Here is a 16,217-nt window from a genome sequence, read left to right on the forward strand (position 1 = left end):
CAGTTTGGGAAGCAGACTTGTGAGTAGTGGGGAGTTTGGGGAGGCAGTAGTAAACAGTGTTAAACCTCATCTGCTTTAGAGTAACATCAATAGATAATGACTAAAACTTTTAAAATCAAGAAGTAGCAGTATATGCATGTTATTTGGAGATATGGAGGTAAAAATGGAATGGAGCTGAAAGTTTTGGAAATGGCTGCCTGTAGGAAATGGGAAACGGGAAAGGCATATTGTACTTAAGGTGGTTGTTACACAAGTCTCCTAGAACAATTTGATTCTTTAAACCATATGGATGCATAACTTTAATTATAAAAAAGCTAATGAAGTAATATATAATAGTGTTACTGAAGAGTGAAGTGAAGTGAAGTGGCTCAGTCATGTCCGACTCTTTGCGACCCATGGACCACCAAGCTCCTCCATCCATGGGATTCTCCAGGCAAGAATACTGGAGTGGGTTGCCATTTCCTTCTCCAGGGGATCTTCCTGACCCAGGGATCAAACCCAGGTCTCCCGCATTGCAGGCAGACGCTTTAACCTCTGCGCCACCAGGGAAGCCATTACTGAAATGGTATATAAATAACAGAACCTTGAATTCACAACTTTGAGTGCTGTGCTCTTTCTACAAAAAATGAACCAGAGTTGGTTGTTGTTATTGTTGTTTAGTCACTAAGTCATGTCCAACTCTTTGCAACCCCATGGACTGCAGCACGCCAGGCTTCCCTGTCCATCACCAAATCCCAGAGCTTACTTTGAGTCAGTGATGCCATCTGACCATGTCATCCCCTTCTCCTCCTGACTTCAAATTTTTCCCAACATAAGGATCTTTTCCCATGAGTCTTTTCTTCGCATCAGATGGCCAAAGTATTGGAGTTTCAGCTTCAGCATCAGTCCTTCCAGTGAATATTCAGGACTGATTTCCTTTACAATGGACTGGTTGGATCTCCTAGGAGCCCAAGGGACTCTCAAGAATCTTCTCCAACACCACAGTTCAAAAGCATCAATTCTTCAGCATTCAGCTTTTTATAGTCGAACTCACATCCATACATGACTACTGGAAAAACCATAGCTTTGACTAGATGGACCTTTGTTGGCAAAATAATGTCTTTCCTTTTCAATGTCTTTTTAATACATCTAGGTTGGTCATAGTTTTCTTCCAAGGAGCAAGTCTTTTAATTTCATGGCTGCAGTCATCATCTGCAGTGATTTTGGAGCCCCAAAAAAGAGTCAGCCACTGTTTCCACTGTTTCCCCATCTATTTGCCATGAAGTGATGGGACCGGATACCATGATCTTCGTTTTCTGAATGTTGAGCTTTAAGCCAACTTTTTCACTCTCCTCTTTCACTTTCATCAAGAGGCTTTTTAGTTCTTCTTTGCTTTCTGCCATAAGGGCTTCCCTTGTGGGTCAGCTGGTAAAAAATCTGCCTGCAGTGCGGGAGACCTGGGTTCAATCCCTGGGTTGGGAAGATTCCCCTGGAGAAAAGAAAGGCTACCCACTCCAGTATTCTGGCCTGGAGTTTGCTCAAATTCATGTCGATGGAGTACACGATGCTATCTGACCATCTCATCCTCTGCCACCCCCTTCTCCTTTTGCCTTCAGTCTCTCCCAGGATCTTTTCTAAGGAGTTGGCTCTTCACATCAGGTGGCCAAAGAATTGGAGCTTCAGCTTCAGTATAAATCCTTCCAATGAATATCCATTGTTGATTTCCGTTAGGACTGACTGGTTTGATCTCCTTGCTGTCCAAGGGACTATCAAGAGTCTTCCCCAGCATCACAACTCAAAAGCACCAACTGTTCAGTGCTCAGCCTTCTTTATGGCCAGAGTTAGAATAACTGACAACCGTCTTTGTTTTCATTAAGTATATTTGTTTTGCCTTTATCTTCCTATGTCATTCAAGAAAAGAATAAATTTCAGTTACTCAGAAGGATAGGAATAGGTCAGATGCCAGATAATCAACTGTGTAGAATTTTTAAAGGAGTAGGGCTCTCAAAAAGAAAAATCCCTAATGCTAATAAAAATGTATTTGTCCTTCTTTCCTAAGGTGGAAAATAAAAACTGCTTATATTTCAAAAACAGAAAGAAAGAAACAGAAAAATCCCTGGGAAAAAACTTAAATAACTAAAATTACCTTAAATCTTCAAGTTTACAATATATGAAAAACCATAAGACATTAAATGAAAATAAGAAGTGACAGTTATCTTACATTTACTTTAGAAATGGATGCTGAACTCTGATTAGTGGTCATCTAATGAAAAAACTCCTCTAAGAAGTTTTACAGTAAAATGGATCAATATTCTTTTCCAGATTCTCTTAATGAGTTTCCCTGAATTAATTTCTTCTAAGACACAGTACAAAACTATTGATCCTGACCTTACATATTTTTGTAAGAGTTTCAGAAATGTACATTAATAACTACTTTTCTATTTCATTTTAAATCCTTGGCCTTTCAATTTGAATAATCTCAATATATGGACAGAGATTATATTCAATTAAATGGCCTACAGAGCTCCTAGCAGGCCCCTGTTTAGCAATCCCAACTCATTCTCCTTTTACATTTCGCAGTCCAGCAATATGGAATAGTTTGTAATTCCTTGTCCAGTCCTGCTCTCTCATCAGAGCTCTATGCTTTGCAAACAGTATTCCTCCAACTAGAATATTTTCTCCCCTTTCATTCACCCGACCTTCACAAGCACCTCACCAGCAGACTGATGTAGGTTCTCTTTACCTTTTGTTTCCAATGAGTGCTGTGCTTATTCCCATTAAAACAATTATCTTTGCATGTATTATCTTCATCATTATATCATCACTATTATGGATCTGATACCTGAGTTCCTGAATGCAGGAAATGTATCTTTACATTATTGTGTCTCCAACACTCAGCAATTCCCTGGTATAGGTTGCTGTGCTGTGCTTAGTCACTCAGTTGTGTCCGACTCGGTGACACCATGGACTGTAGTCCCCCAGGTGCCATTTGTCCATGGCAATTCTCCAGGCAAGAATACTGGAGTGGGTTGCCATGCCCTCCTCCAGAGGACCTTCCCAACCCAGGGATCAAATCCAGGTCTCTCGAATTGCAGGCGGATTCTTTACCTTCTAAGCCACCAGGGAAGCTGGTATAGATTCACCATGCAACTAGAAACATGTTTAAAAATCATTTTGTGATATAGTTTGGATAACTGTGTAACCAGAGTTCAACTAAGTTGAAGAAGAGCATAAAAAGAAAATTTAGAAAACTCTAATGCCAGAATTATAAGCAGCTGATAGGAAGTTCTCTTCTTAATTTGCAGCTGAGGAAGGAGTCTGGAGAAATGAGACAAATTGATTACTGGAGTGCCACATTATGTGAAAGTCAACTTAGAAGCATGCGTGCTGAACCTGCAAAGTTATCTGGTCCAGTCCTACGTCACAGCTCAAAAGACTGAGACCAAAAGACTCAAAGAGAAACAAAGTTGTGCAAAGATATGCTTAAAACTTACGAAAAAGATGATTTTCAGCAAAGAATCATCAAAGAAACTAGTTGTTTCATCTTTTTTTTTTTTTCACTTTAACTTTTCACTGAAACTTTTTGGCCCAAAAATGATGGTTATGGTATGGCACAGTATACTTCAGAGGTGTTAAGTGAATGTGCTAAAACTGTATAAAATTTCCCTGCAATGTCAAGTGAAGCCAGCAGCAAAGAGTCCGATATTCTATTTATAGATGATTCAAGGAGGAGGCTTATTTGAAATAAACACAAATGAAGCGGTAAAGGAAGATGAGCATACCACGTATAGTGGGAATGTCTTTTCAGACTAACAATAATGCCAAATACTTATCGGGCGTTTATACATTTGCTGGACACTGTGAATTATCTCATTTGGTTCTCACCACAATCCTGTGAGATTGATTACAACTATTATCTCCATTTTAAAGAAGAGAATAAAAAAAAAAAAAAGAAGAGAATAGCTAAGGCCTTGAGAGGATAACGTGCCTGAAGACCCGCAGCCTGGAGTGGTTGTGACTGAAACACAGAGACACCTGACAGAGATGATGTTCTTAACCATCACACTGGCTTTCTCTCCTATCTGGGCCTGATTCCATGCAGGTACTGCAAACTGTTAGACGTGGAAGAAACCTGAGACTCACTGATGCTGGCAGTTTTCACATGTAAAAAGTAGGCTCTGTGTTTCACATAAATTCTAATGCAGAACGTCTTACAGAAAACTAATAATAACTGAGTTAGTCTGGTCAGAAAAGGACAGGGGAGTCTCACTAGCTCAGTTCTTGCCTTTTCCTTCCATGATCCCAGGGTTCCAAAGGCACACAAAACTACTGATCTTTCTCTCTCTCTCTCTCTTTCTCTCTCTCTCTCTCTCTCTCTCTCTCACACACACACACACACACACACACACACGTTTATACCTGGATACAAAAAAAGAACGCGTGCTCAGCTGTGTCCAATTCTGCCACCCCATGGACTGCAGCCTGCCAGGCTCCTCTGTCCATGGGATCATCCCAGTGAAGCATACAGAGTCAACGTGACTTGCCTGAATTCCACACCTCAAAGCATCAAGGCATGTTCAGGGTTCTACCACTTTCTCATCCGAAAAAGAATGGTTTTGTGTTTTCCAGAAGTCAGGGGCAGAGAATATCTAGTTGCAAGAGGACATTCTAGGAATCTCTTACTATTTCAATAAAATAGGCTTCTGATAGAGAATATTACAAAAAGTGAAAGTCTTCATTGGGGTTTCAACACTGGGGAATGGGGAAAATCGAAAAGAGAATAGAAAGGATCGAAATGAAAGAAGAAAGTTAAACAGAGGACAGAAGAAAAGAAGAAGGAAACAAACTTTCCCAGTCACTTACTGGAATTCTAACATTGCCCAATACTCCACTTTACCAAAATGGGAAAGGGGAAAAAAAAGCTAGCAGTAGGGCATTGAAACTACCACCCCTGAAGATATGCAAGCCTCTGCCTCACAGCTTCTGCAAGTTTCTGTCCAAGTTTCAAAGCACATGTTGATTGTGCTTTTGATCTACACTACCAGTATTTTACCCTGTCATCCAGGGTATCTGGACTAACATTCATGCATAAATTTATTCGCATGAAGCCCTGGGACTGAGGAAGATGGAATGTTTAGCTAAAAATCAGAGTAAGCGTGTGCAAAATTGTACCTTCCTGGACTTTTTTTTTTTCCAGATAAATGGACAGTCTACTGGCAATGTGACTCTCAGATCTAGCCAGAAATGGAGCCATAAAAGCATCCAGACTTCAGGGATGTGAAAACTGGCTCCACTTCTAACACTGCACTCAGTTACAAGATAAATTCCACCAATGCCACTTATGTGCTAAACCTCACATCAAATGAGAAGAAAAAGATTCCAGAAACAAGCACTGATGGAGCATTGAAAATGAGCCTTCCTGGGCAGCTTGTTGTGGCAAGAATGGTTCGCAGCAGGAAAAGTGTGGGTCATCAAAGGAAGGACCAGGCCCCAAAACTATAGAGACACCAGTGGGCAAATCCATGGCACAAATTCTGCCAAACCCTCAACTTCCAGTCACAGATGACATTACTAGCTGATCACAGCCCCTTCCACTCCAGCTCAGGAAATGCTTCTCAGTGAGTCCAAAGAGCCAAGACAAATCATTTGCAGTTGACTCCGCATATAAAACTCCATTGCCATGTTGGATCCAGTGCTGTGGTTAAGGGATTAGAAGATGAATAATCATTCAGCTGGGCCCAGGCTGTTGGCCTGTCCTTCAGAGAAGGTGAGCCTAAGAGCAAAGGAAGTAAATATCCTACTCTATCAGCCAGCTGTTCCCTTCATGATCCTTGTGTTTTTGTACAGAGAAAATGAATGGGAATTAAATTGAATTTACTCCACGTTCAGAATGTGGTAGTGAGCTACGTCCATGTAGAACTACCAGTATGTACCTGCTCACACTCCTGAACTGGACATCAGGAGACCTGGATTTTAATCCCCATTCTTTCACTAATTCTGTAACTTTAGGCAAGTCTCTTAATTTTTAAAACAATTTTGGCCACACCCCACCCACAGCATGTGTGGTCTTATTTCCCCCGCCAGGGACTGAACCTGTGCCTTCTGCATTAGAAGTTGGAGTCTTAACCACTGGACTGCCAGGGAAGTCCCAAGTTTCTTAATTTTGTTGGGCCTAATTTCCTTACCTGTAAATATTGGGTACAGGTTGATGTGAACTATATCAATTTTCAGGTTCCTTCCTACTTTAAATTTCCATGACCTAAAGAAAGTGCTCACTTATTACTCAGTTCAGCAACAGGCAGTTTCTAGGTAGAAATGGTTCATCTAAAGAACAATGAACAGAGTAAAGGAAGTCAGGAAGACTATCAAAATTCTATGTGGTAGAAATAGTAGCCCATAAAGGTAAAGGCTACTCAAAGTCAGTGTCACAAAGAGGTGGAAAACATAGACACTCAAATCAGAGGCCCTGCATTCCAGGTCAGATGGCATAGCCATTACTTTTATTTGTTGTTGTTGTTCAGTCGCTCAGTAGTGTCTGACTTTGTGATCCCATGAACTGCAGCATGCCAGGCTTTCCAGTCTTTAACCATCTCCCGAAGTTTGCTCAGACTCATGCCCACTGAGTCGCTGATGCCATCCAACCATCTCATCCTCTATTGTCCCCTTCTCCTTCTGCCTTCAATCTTTCCCAGCATTAGGGTCTTTTCTAGTGAGCTGGCTCTTTGCATCAGGTGGCCAAAGTATTAGAGCTTCAGCTTCAGCATCAGTCCTTCTAATGGATATTCAGGATTCATTTCCTTTAGCATTGACTGATTTGATCTCCGTGCAGTCCAAGGGATTCTCAAGAGTCTTCTCCAACACCACAGGTCCAAAGTATCAATTCTTTGGCATTCAGCTGTCTTTATAACCCAACTCTCACATCCATACATGACTACTGGAAAAACTATAGCTTTGACTTGATGGACCTTTGTCGGCAAAGTAACATCTCTACTTTTTAATACATGGTCTAGGCTGGTCATAGCTTTTCTTCCAAGGAGCAAGTCTCTTTTCATTTCATGGCTGCAGTCACCATCTGCAGTGATTCTGGAGCCCAAGAAAATAAAGTCTGTCACTGTTTCCATCATTTCCCCTCTATTTACCATGAAGTGATGGGATCAGATCCCATAATCTTTGTTTTTTGGATGTTGAATGCCAATGCTGATGGATAGGAGAGATGCGGGTTCAACCCCTGGGTTGGGAAGATCCCCTGGAGGAGGGCCACCAACCCACTCCAGTATAACTGCATTACTTTCATGCCCTGTGCATTGGCTGTTTCTTGCTGTGTAACAAATCACCCCCAGATTAACAACTTAAAACAATGAACATTATCTGTGGATTTTTGTGGGTCAAGAATCCTAGCATAACTTAGCCAGGTGTCTCTGGCTCGAAATCTGTCTAACACTGCAATCAAAACGTCAACTGGAGGTACTTCCCTGGTGGTCCAGTGGTTCAGACTCCATGCTTCCACCACAGGGGCCACAGGTTCGAGCCCTGCTTGGGGAACTAAGATCCCTGTCTGCCACATGATGCAGCCGAAAAAATAATAATTTTTTAAAAGTCTACCTGAAATGGTGTATTGTCTCTGAAGAGCATCATACTTAAAATGAAAAATAACTTTGGAAAAATTAATAAAAATTTAATTGTCTATTTAAATTTATTTCTTAAAAAAAGTCAACTGGAGTTGTGGTCTCATTCAAAGGCTCAACTGAAAGATGATCCACTCCCAAGTCATTCACGTGGTTGTTAGCTATATCCAGTTCCTCAGGGCCTGCTGGGAGGAGGGTCTCACTTCCTTGCTGGCTGTTGCCTGAAAGCCTCCCTCTGATCCTTCTCTATGGGTCTCTCCTAAAGCAATACACAACATGTCAGCTGACTTCCATCAGGATGAGTAAGCAAGAAAGCAAGACAGTGCGGGTTGCTGGAGCCACAGTCTTGTAGTGGGCTAATTTCAGAAGTGACATACCATCATATTTTCCATACTCTATTTATTATAAGCAAGTCACTTGATCCAGTCCACACTGAAGGAATGGGATTACATAAGGACATGAATACCAGGAAGTAGGAATTGATGTCACTTTAGAAGCTGCCTACCCCAACCTGGGATCAAATATTTTACCTTTTTAAACCTCAGTTTAAACTTACTTAAAATAGGTAGAAAGTACCTACATCCAAAGGTTGTTGTAAAAATCAATGAATACTTTGTAAAACATTCAATCCCTTCAGTACCTAGAATGTAGTAAGTACTTGATAAATGATGGGTATTATTTCTGAAAATTATTTTGTGTTGAGAAATTGGGAAATCTGCTGAGGAGAGAAGATATATTAATATACCCAAAAAATATAAAGAAAATAAGATTGGGGTAGGGTTAGTTGTATATTTTCTGAAAATCTCTGAATCCTCTCTTCTCTACCTGCCCCACCCCCTGCCACCAAAACCCCAGACAGAACAGTCAGTTTGCAAAATCAAAAATTCCAGAATATACAGAAGAAAACTAGATGATTATACATTCCCTCAAACCTCAGAATAGAGGCTAGTGGGAACAGCATCAGGAGAACCCCAAAACTGCCATCACGTACCCCTTGGAAAGATCCCCTGGAGAAGGGATAGGCTACTCACTCCAGTATTCTTGGGCTTCCCTGGTGGCTCAGACAGTAAAGAATTCTCCTGCAATGTGGGATACCTGGGTTTGATCCCTGAGTTGGGAAGATCGCCTGGAGGAGGGAATGGCAACCCACTCCAGTATTCTTGCCTGGAGAATCTCCAGTGGACAGAGGAGGCTAGGGGGCTACAGTCCATGGGGTTGCAAAGAGTCGAACACGACTGAGGACTAAGCACACACTCACTGGAAAGTGCAGAAAGCTAATCTGAACTCAGCTGAAACCAGGTGGGAGTCCTGGAGGATGCAATCTGTAGGTGAGTGCAACGGGATGGCAATAGGTCTGAGTGTTGTTGCTGAAGCAGGTTGGCTCCTGCAAACTCTCAAGCTCTCTTCCAAGTCAAATCTCTGTATTAAGGAAAAACTACTGGAAATAGGATTCAATTAAATAGGACAGAAAATAGGGGCAAAGGAGAAAAACGATCAAATACAAATGGAGGAAGGGAACAGAGGAAGATCTAAGGAATATGGGGCCATGTGTTGGTATCTCTTTGCTAAAGAAATTCACTTTCACTTTAAAATGAGCAACAGAAATAAATTGAATTATGACCAAAAAAAAAGGAATAAGAAGTCGAATAATGTAGAAGGTATCCCTAGAGATCATGAAAACATGTCAGACATACCCTACAAAAATCTGAAAAGTGTAACTTATAATTTCAAAACAGATGAAAAGAAAGGTTTTTAAATAATAAGAATTACCAAAGAAGAGATGAACTAGAATTGAAGACACTCTAATATGAATGGAGAAAATGGAGATTTGACAGAGAGGATAAAGGACTGGGGAAAGAATTAAACAAGTTTAAATTAAGAAATTAACACTCGATAAGAAGAAACTAAAGAGTACACAAGGGACTTCCCTGGTGGTCCAGCGGTTAAGACTCCAGGCTCCCAATGTCAGAGTTCGATCCCTGGTCAAGGAAATAGATCCCACATGCTGCAACTGAGACCTGGCACAGATAAATATATTAAAAATAGTAAATGAACACAATGAATAAAACCTGAAGAGAAATGGAAAGTGGAAGGAGAAAAATATTCTAAGTAAAAAATAAAAATATATTTTTAAAGAGATTTGAGAGAAGTGATTAGAGTAGAACTAGAGGAGGAAAACTTCTGTACAATAATGGGCTCTGAAGAAGAAAAATCAGAGCAATGGGGCAAAGTAACACTAACAACTGTAATTTAAGAAAACATTCATGAAATAAAAGATGATATAAATCTACCTATTAAATCAAATTTCCAGAACTTAGAGCAATCAACCTAGAATAGTCCACTCTGGGACTATTCTAGTAAAAGGTATTATATATATATATATATATTTTTTTTTTTTCATCAATTCAGTTGAGTTGCTCAATCGTGTCCGACTCTTTGCAACCCCATGGACTTCAGCATGCCAGGCTTCCCTGTCCATCACCAAATGCCGGAGCTTACTCAAACTCATGTCCATCAAGTCGGTGATGCCATCCAACCATCTCATCCTCTGTTGTCCCCTTCTCCTCCTGCCTTCAACCTTTCCCAGCACCAGGGTCTTTTCCCATGAGTCAGTTCTTTGCATCAGGTGGCCAAAGTATTGGAGCTTCAGCTTCAGTATCAGTCCTTCCAATGAATATTCAGGACTGTTTTCCTTTAGGATGGACTGGTTGGATCTCCGTGCAGTCCAAGGGACTCTCAAGAGTCTTCTCCAACACCGCAGTTCAAAAGCATCAATTCTTCGGCTCTCAGCTTTCTTTATAGTCCAACTCTCACATCCATACATGACTACTGGAAAAACCATAGCTTTAACCAGACGGACCTTTGTGGGCAAAGTAATGTCTCTGCTTTTGAATATGCTGTCTAGGTTGGTCATAGCTTTTCTTCCAAGGAGCAAGCATCTTTTAATTTCATGGCTGCAGTCACCATCTGCAGTGATTTTGGAGCCCAAAAAAATAAGGTGTGTGTGTGTGTGTGTATATATATATATATATACACACATATACTTTTTTTTTGGCTGTGCGGCATAACATGCAGGATCTTAGTTCCCCAACCAGGGATTCTGTGCCCCCCTGCAGTGGAAGAACAGAGCCTTAACTGCTGGACCACCAAGGAAGTCCCAATATATTATATTTTAAATAAAAAGAAAAAATTCTTTGGACTATCAGGCAAAAAAGACCAAATCATTTATAAGTAAAAATAATAAGATCATAATTAGACTTTACAACAGGAACATTTTGTGCCATGAAACAAAGAATTAATATATTTGAAGTATTCAAAAGGATAAAATTTGAGGCATTCAAGAAAAGAAATAAGAAAACCCCCATATCAAGGATTCTATATCCAACTAAACTTGTTTAATAGTATAACAAGGCAACAGATAAACTATTGTGAATATACTTAGGAAATAATGCTCCTATGAGCCCTTCTTACAAAGTCTTCTAAGGAATCTACTTTAAACTCTCATCACACAAAACGATTTGGGAGATAGCCAACATAAGGACTAAACATTAAATTATGATTAGGAACTAAGGCTAAATTATGGTTATAAAGGAGATAGTGTAGTAGGTAATGTCTCTGTATACTGACAATGTAGATACAGAAAAACTGAAAGAAAGGAGGGAAAAACAGGAAAGGATATGAAAAATAGAAAAATATTTTTTAAGAGCTTTTGATGTAGACCATTTTTTTAAAAATCTTTATCAAATTTTTATTGCAATATTGCTTCTGTTTTATGTTTTGGTTTTTTAAAATTCCTGACCAGGAATCTAATGCATGGCCCCTGAACAATCTTAAAAAGAGAGAAGGAAAAGAACAAGACAACTAACAAGATCATACACTATCATCACTCTCATACTTGCAGGCATTAGTTAGGCTAGGAAAGTCATCTTCAGCAGAAGTCAGTAAGAAGAATATCAATAAGAATTGCTCCAAGCCTTTTGCCTTTTCATATATCTATATTCTGCATTATGAAGTAGAAATTTCAAATATGAAAAATCTCAGAATGAAATTTCTGTGGTGCCTTTTTTTTTCTTTTGGTTGCCCTATTCAACACGTAGAATCTTAGTTCCCCAACCAGGGATTGAACCCAAGGCCAAGGCAGTGAAAGCGCCAAGTCCTAACCACTGGACTGCCAGGAATTCCCTCTGGTGCCTTTCTTAAAGTGTAGTCCAAGGTCATCTATATTAGAATTACTTGGAGTACTTATTAAAAATACAAATGTATGGGACTCTTCCCAAACTGAATCTAAATCTCACAGAGGGAGATGGAGGAGGAGTCCTTGAAAATCTACACATTAAATGTTTTCCAGAAGATCCAGGATTCACTTGAAAATCACTATTCTAAATTCTTTTTCCAACAAAACGTATCTCCATGGCCAGGGATAATCCCTTTCTCTGCAGTTGGATCTTGGTGACTGGAACACAGATGACAGTGGAATACGGTCAATTCCTGCAATGTACTTTCACTGAAGTCATAAGGTATCCAATCACGTATTCTTCTTTTAATAAAAGAGAAATAAAACACTTAGATGATATGTTTTCCTCTTGAAATTCAACCAAAAAGACTCCCAGACCCATCCTTAAACCCACGTCCAAATACATTATTCAAAAATCCAAACCATCCAAACCCACACATTTGTGACTGAATTCCTCCCTCAAATACGCTTCAGTTACTGCCATGTTTTAACTCCAAGCTAAATTCTACCCTCAGTTATGCTGCTCAATATTCCTTGATCATAGGCCATACTTTGTAAAAAACAAATGGAATCTGTATTTAATTCCTATATTAAAATTGCTTTTGCATAGTATAATTTGCATTTTATGAGGCCAAAGGCAAAATGTCTAAAATAACATTTAAAGGGACCAAAGGATTAGCTAGACAGAAGTGGAAATAGTGTATTGAAAAAGCTCAAGGTCAAACCAACAAACACACACACACACACTTGCTCTTCCTGGCAAAGATCGGTATATTTTTCAATCCTTTCTTCTTTCTTTTGGCCCTGTTACCACTGCGGTTACTTACTTTCACTCTTCTGTTGGTACAATATGTCTGACATTTCCACATATATCTGATACACACACACACACACACACACACACACACACAAAGGCAGAAGGTGGAAAGAAGAATCAATGAAGGCTATTTACCTATGTTCACTGTCCACTTGATTGATCTCCATATTCACATTTTTGAGACTCAAATGTCACTTCCTCAAGGGAGACTTTCCTATCTATCACCATCCCAAAGGCAGAACTGACCACTCCTCTAAGTGTCTTCAAGGCACTGTCTACCTGATTCTCCCATGAGCATGTGTGCGTGGTAAGTCGCTTCAGTCGTGTCCAACTCTTTGTGACCCCATGAACTGTAACCCACCAGGCTCCTCTGACCATGGGGATTCTCCAGGCAAGAATACTGGAGTGGGTTGCCATGCCCTCCTCCAGGGCATCTTCCTAACCCAGGGATCAAACTCAGGTCTCCCGCATTGCGGGTGGATTCTTTACTGACTGAGCTACCAGGAAGCTCAAGAATACTGGAGAGGGTAGCCTATCCCTTCTCCAGGGGATCTTCCTACCCCAGGAATCGAATCAGGGTCTCCTGCATTGCAGGTGGATTCTTTACCAGCTGAGCTACCAGGGAAGCCCCGATTCTGTCATGGTGTCTGACAATTCAGGCACTGCACACATAGCCATCTTTATCTATTAGATCATTAAGTCCCTTAAGAGCAGGCTCAATCTCCTTATATCCCTAGCACTAAACAAAGTTAACACAGTGGAGGCACTAAATAAAGTGAATAAATTAATGTTCTGCTTCCCAACAAAACTGAATAAAAAGTGGAAATGATAAAATAATCAGGAGTTCCACTCAAGCAGAACCAAAGTGATTTCTCTCCTGCCTTTTTCCTTAAGTGACTGGCTGTTTTGGTTTTTACATGATTGTTTTCAAGGACTGTAAAAGGAGAGCTACTTTAAGGGGTCTTCCCTGGAGGTCCAGTTGTTAAGATTCTGCGCTTCCAGTACAGGGGGCTAGGGTTCGATCCCTGATGGGGGAGCTAGGATCCCACATGCTGCCCATGTGTGGCCAAAATAAAACAAAAACACAAAAGCAGAGCTACTTCAAGGAAGGGATTAAATAACAGGAGCAGAAAAGAAGGAATAGCCCTTGTTACATGGCATCTATTTATACTCTAGAGCTATTTACTACAAGTCTGACACTGGTTCTAAATCTGTCAGGTAGAATGCAGAGTTGGGTTAAGTGTTCAAATTCTCAGGTGAATAATGCCAACATTTCCCCCAAATCTCTTTTCAAATATTAAATTGATATATGAAGTTCTTCAATTTTAAGTTTTTCTCTCAGAAAATTTTTTAAGATAATTTTGGAAACCATTGCTTATTTGTTGACAAAATTAATCAGATTTTCTTACTAAACACAGATTAATGGAGCACTCAATTACCATGACTTAGGCTTTAGTTAGACAACACGTCTTTGTCATAGGCTTTTTTGTTTGTGGTTATGGGTTAATAACTCATAATCAGAGAAACAGGAATATCCAGGTCACTCCGCCAGGGATTAAGCACCTGTCAGCTGCAAACTCACACTTTTATATAAATTGGGTTAGCTAAAAAGTACATTCAGGATTTTCACTAAGATGTAATGGAAAACCAAAATGAAATTTTTGGCCAACCCAACACATGCTCCACGATGCCTGGACTGGGGCGCTGCAAATGCCATTTCTCTTCTGTGAGAGTACTTTCTGTTGTTGTTATTGTTCAGTAGCTAAGTCTAGTCCAGCCCTTTGCAACCCCATGGACTGCAGATGCCAGGCTGCTCTGTCCTCCACTATTTCCTGGATTTTGCTCAAATTCATGACCATTAAGTCAGTAATGCCATCTAATCATCTCATCTTATGTTGCCCCCTTCTCCTCCTGTCCCTCCTGTCTTCAATCTTGACCAGCATCAGGGTCTTTTCACATCAGGTGGCCAAAGTTTTGAAGCTTCAGCTTCAGAATCAGTCCTTCCAATGAACGTTCAAGGGTTGATTTCCTTTAGAATTGACTGGTTTGATCTCCTTGCAGTCCAACGGACTCTCAAGAGTCTCCACCAGCACCACAGTTGGAAAGCATCTTCAGCATTCAAACTTCTTTATGTTCCAACCCTCACATAGGTACATGACTACTGGAAAAACTATAGCTTTGAAAAAATGGACCTTTGTAGGCAAAGTGGTATCTCTGCTTTTTAATATGCCGTCTAGGTTTGTCACAGCTTTTCTTCCAAGGAGCAAGTGTCTTTTAATTTCGTGGCTGCAGTCACTGTCCACAGCGATTCTGGAGCCCAAGAAAATAAAATCTGCCACTGCTACCACTTTTCCCCCATCTATTTGCCAAGAAGTGATGGGACCAGGTGCCATGATCTTAGTTTTTTGAAGGTTGAGTTTTAAGCCAGCTTTTTCACTCTCCTCCTACACCCTCTTCAAGAGGCTCCTCAGTTCTTCTTTGCTTTCTGTCATTAGAGTGGTATCATCTGAGGTTGTTGATATTTTTCCTGGAAATCTTGATTCCAGCTTGTGCTTCATCCAGCCCAGTGTTTCTCATGATGTACTCTGCATATAAGTTAAATAAGCAGGGTGACAATATACAGCCATGACATACTCCTTTCCCAGTTTGGAACCAGTCCATTGTTCCTTGTCCAGTTCCAACTATTGCTTCTTGACCTGCATACAGATCTCTCAGGAGGCAGGTTAGGTAGTCTGAAATACCTATCTCTTGAAGAATTTTCCACAGTTTGTTGTGATCCACACAGTCAAAGGCTCCAGCATAGTCAATGAAGAAGTAGACGTTTTCCTGGAATTTTCTTGCTTTTTCAGTGATCCAGTGTATGTTGGCAATTTGATCTCTGGTTCCTCTGCCTTTTTCAAACCCAGCTTGTACATATGGAAGTTCTTGGTTCATGTACTACTGAAGCCTTGCTTGAAGGATTTTGAGCATTACCTTTCTAGCTTGTGAAATGAGTGCAATTGTCCAGTAGTTTGAACATTCTTTGGCACTGCCTTTCTTTGGGATTGGAATGAAAACTGATGTTTTCCAGTCCTGTGGCCACTGCTGAGTTTTCCAAATTTTCTGGCATACTGAGTACAGCACTTTTCTCTTAGGTTCTGCAAATGGAAACAATAGAGGGAGACAATAAGGCTGTAGGAGGAAGAAGGGATTTGCCCCACCCCTGTGCCACCTGTCCCTGTCATTATTGTCCAGGGATGTCCTTTGGCCCCAGAAGCACAGGTTATTTCCAGTTTCGAGCTTCTCCCAGCACTGCTGGAGCCTGCCGCATCCTCACAGATACCAGTAAGAGGTGGTGCCACCCTCTCTGTGGAGGTTGTATCCCCAGCTCTTCAGGGCCTCTCCAAGTTCACAGATTTTGCACATCTAACTCTCCCTTTAGTTCTCCAGCCATGGGGATCACAATTGCTCCACAAAAGTATTTATCTCAATTACCTCAATGTTCCCTTTTAGCCCATATCCAATACTATTTGACAGATTTTCTTGATTAAATTTTCTCTGTTAGAATGATGGCCAAGATAGT

This window comes from Bos grunniens, chromosome 28 (assembly GCF_055505025.1).
Source record: "Bos grunniens cultivar Pamir isolate PY7600 chromosome 28, Bosgru_T2T1.0, whole genome shotgun sequence".
Taxonomy (NCBI): Eukaryota; Metazoa; Chordata; class Mammalia; order Artiodactyla; family Bovidae; genus Bos; species Bos grunniens.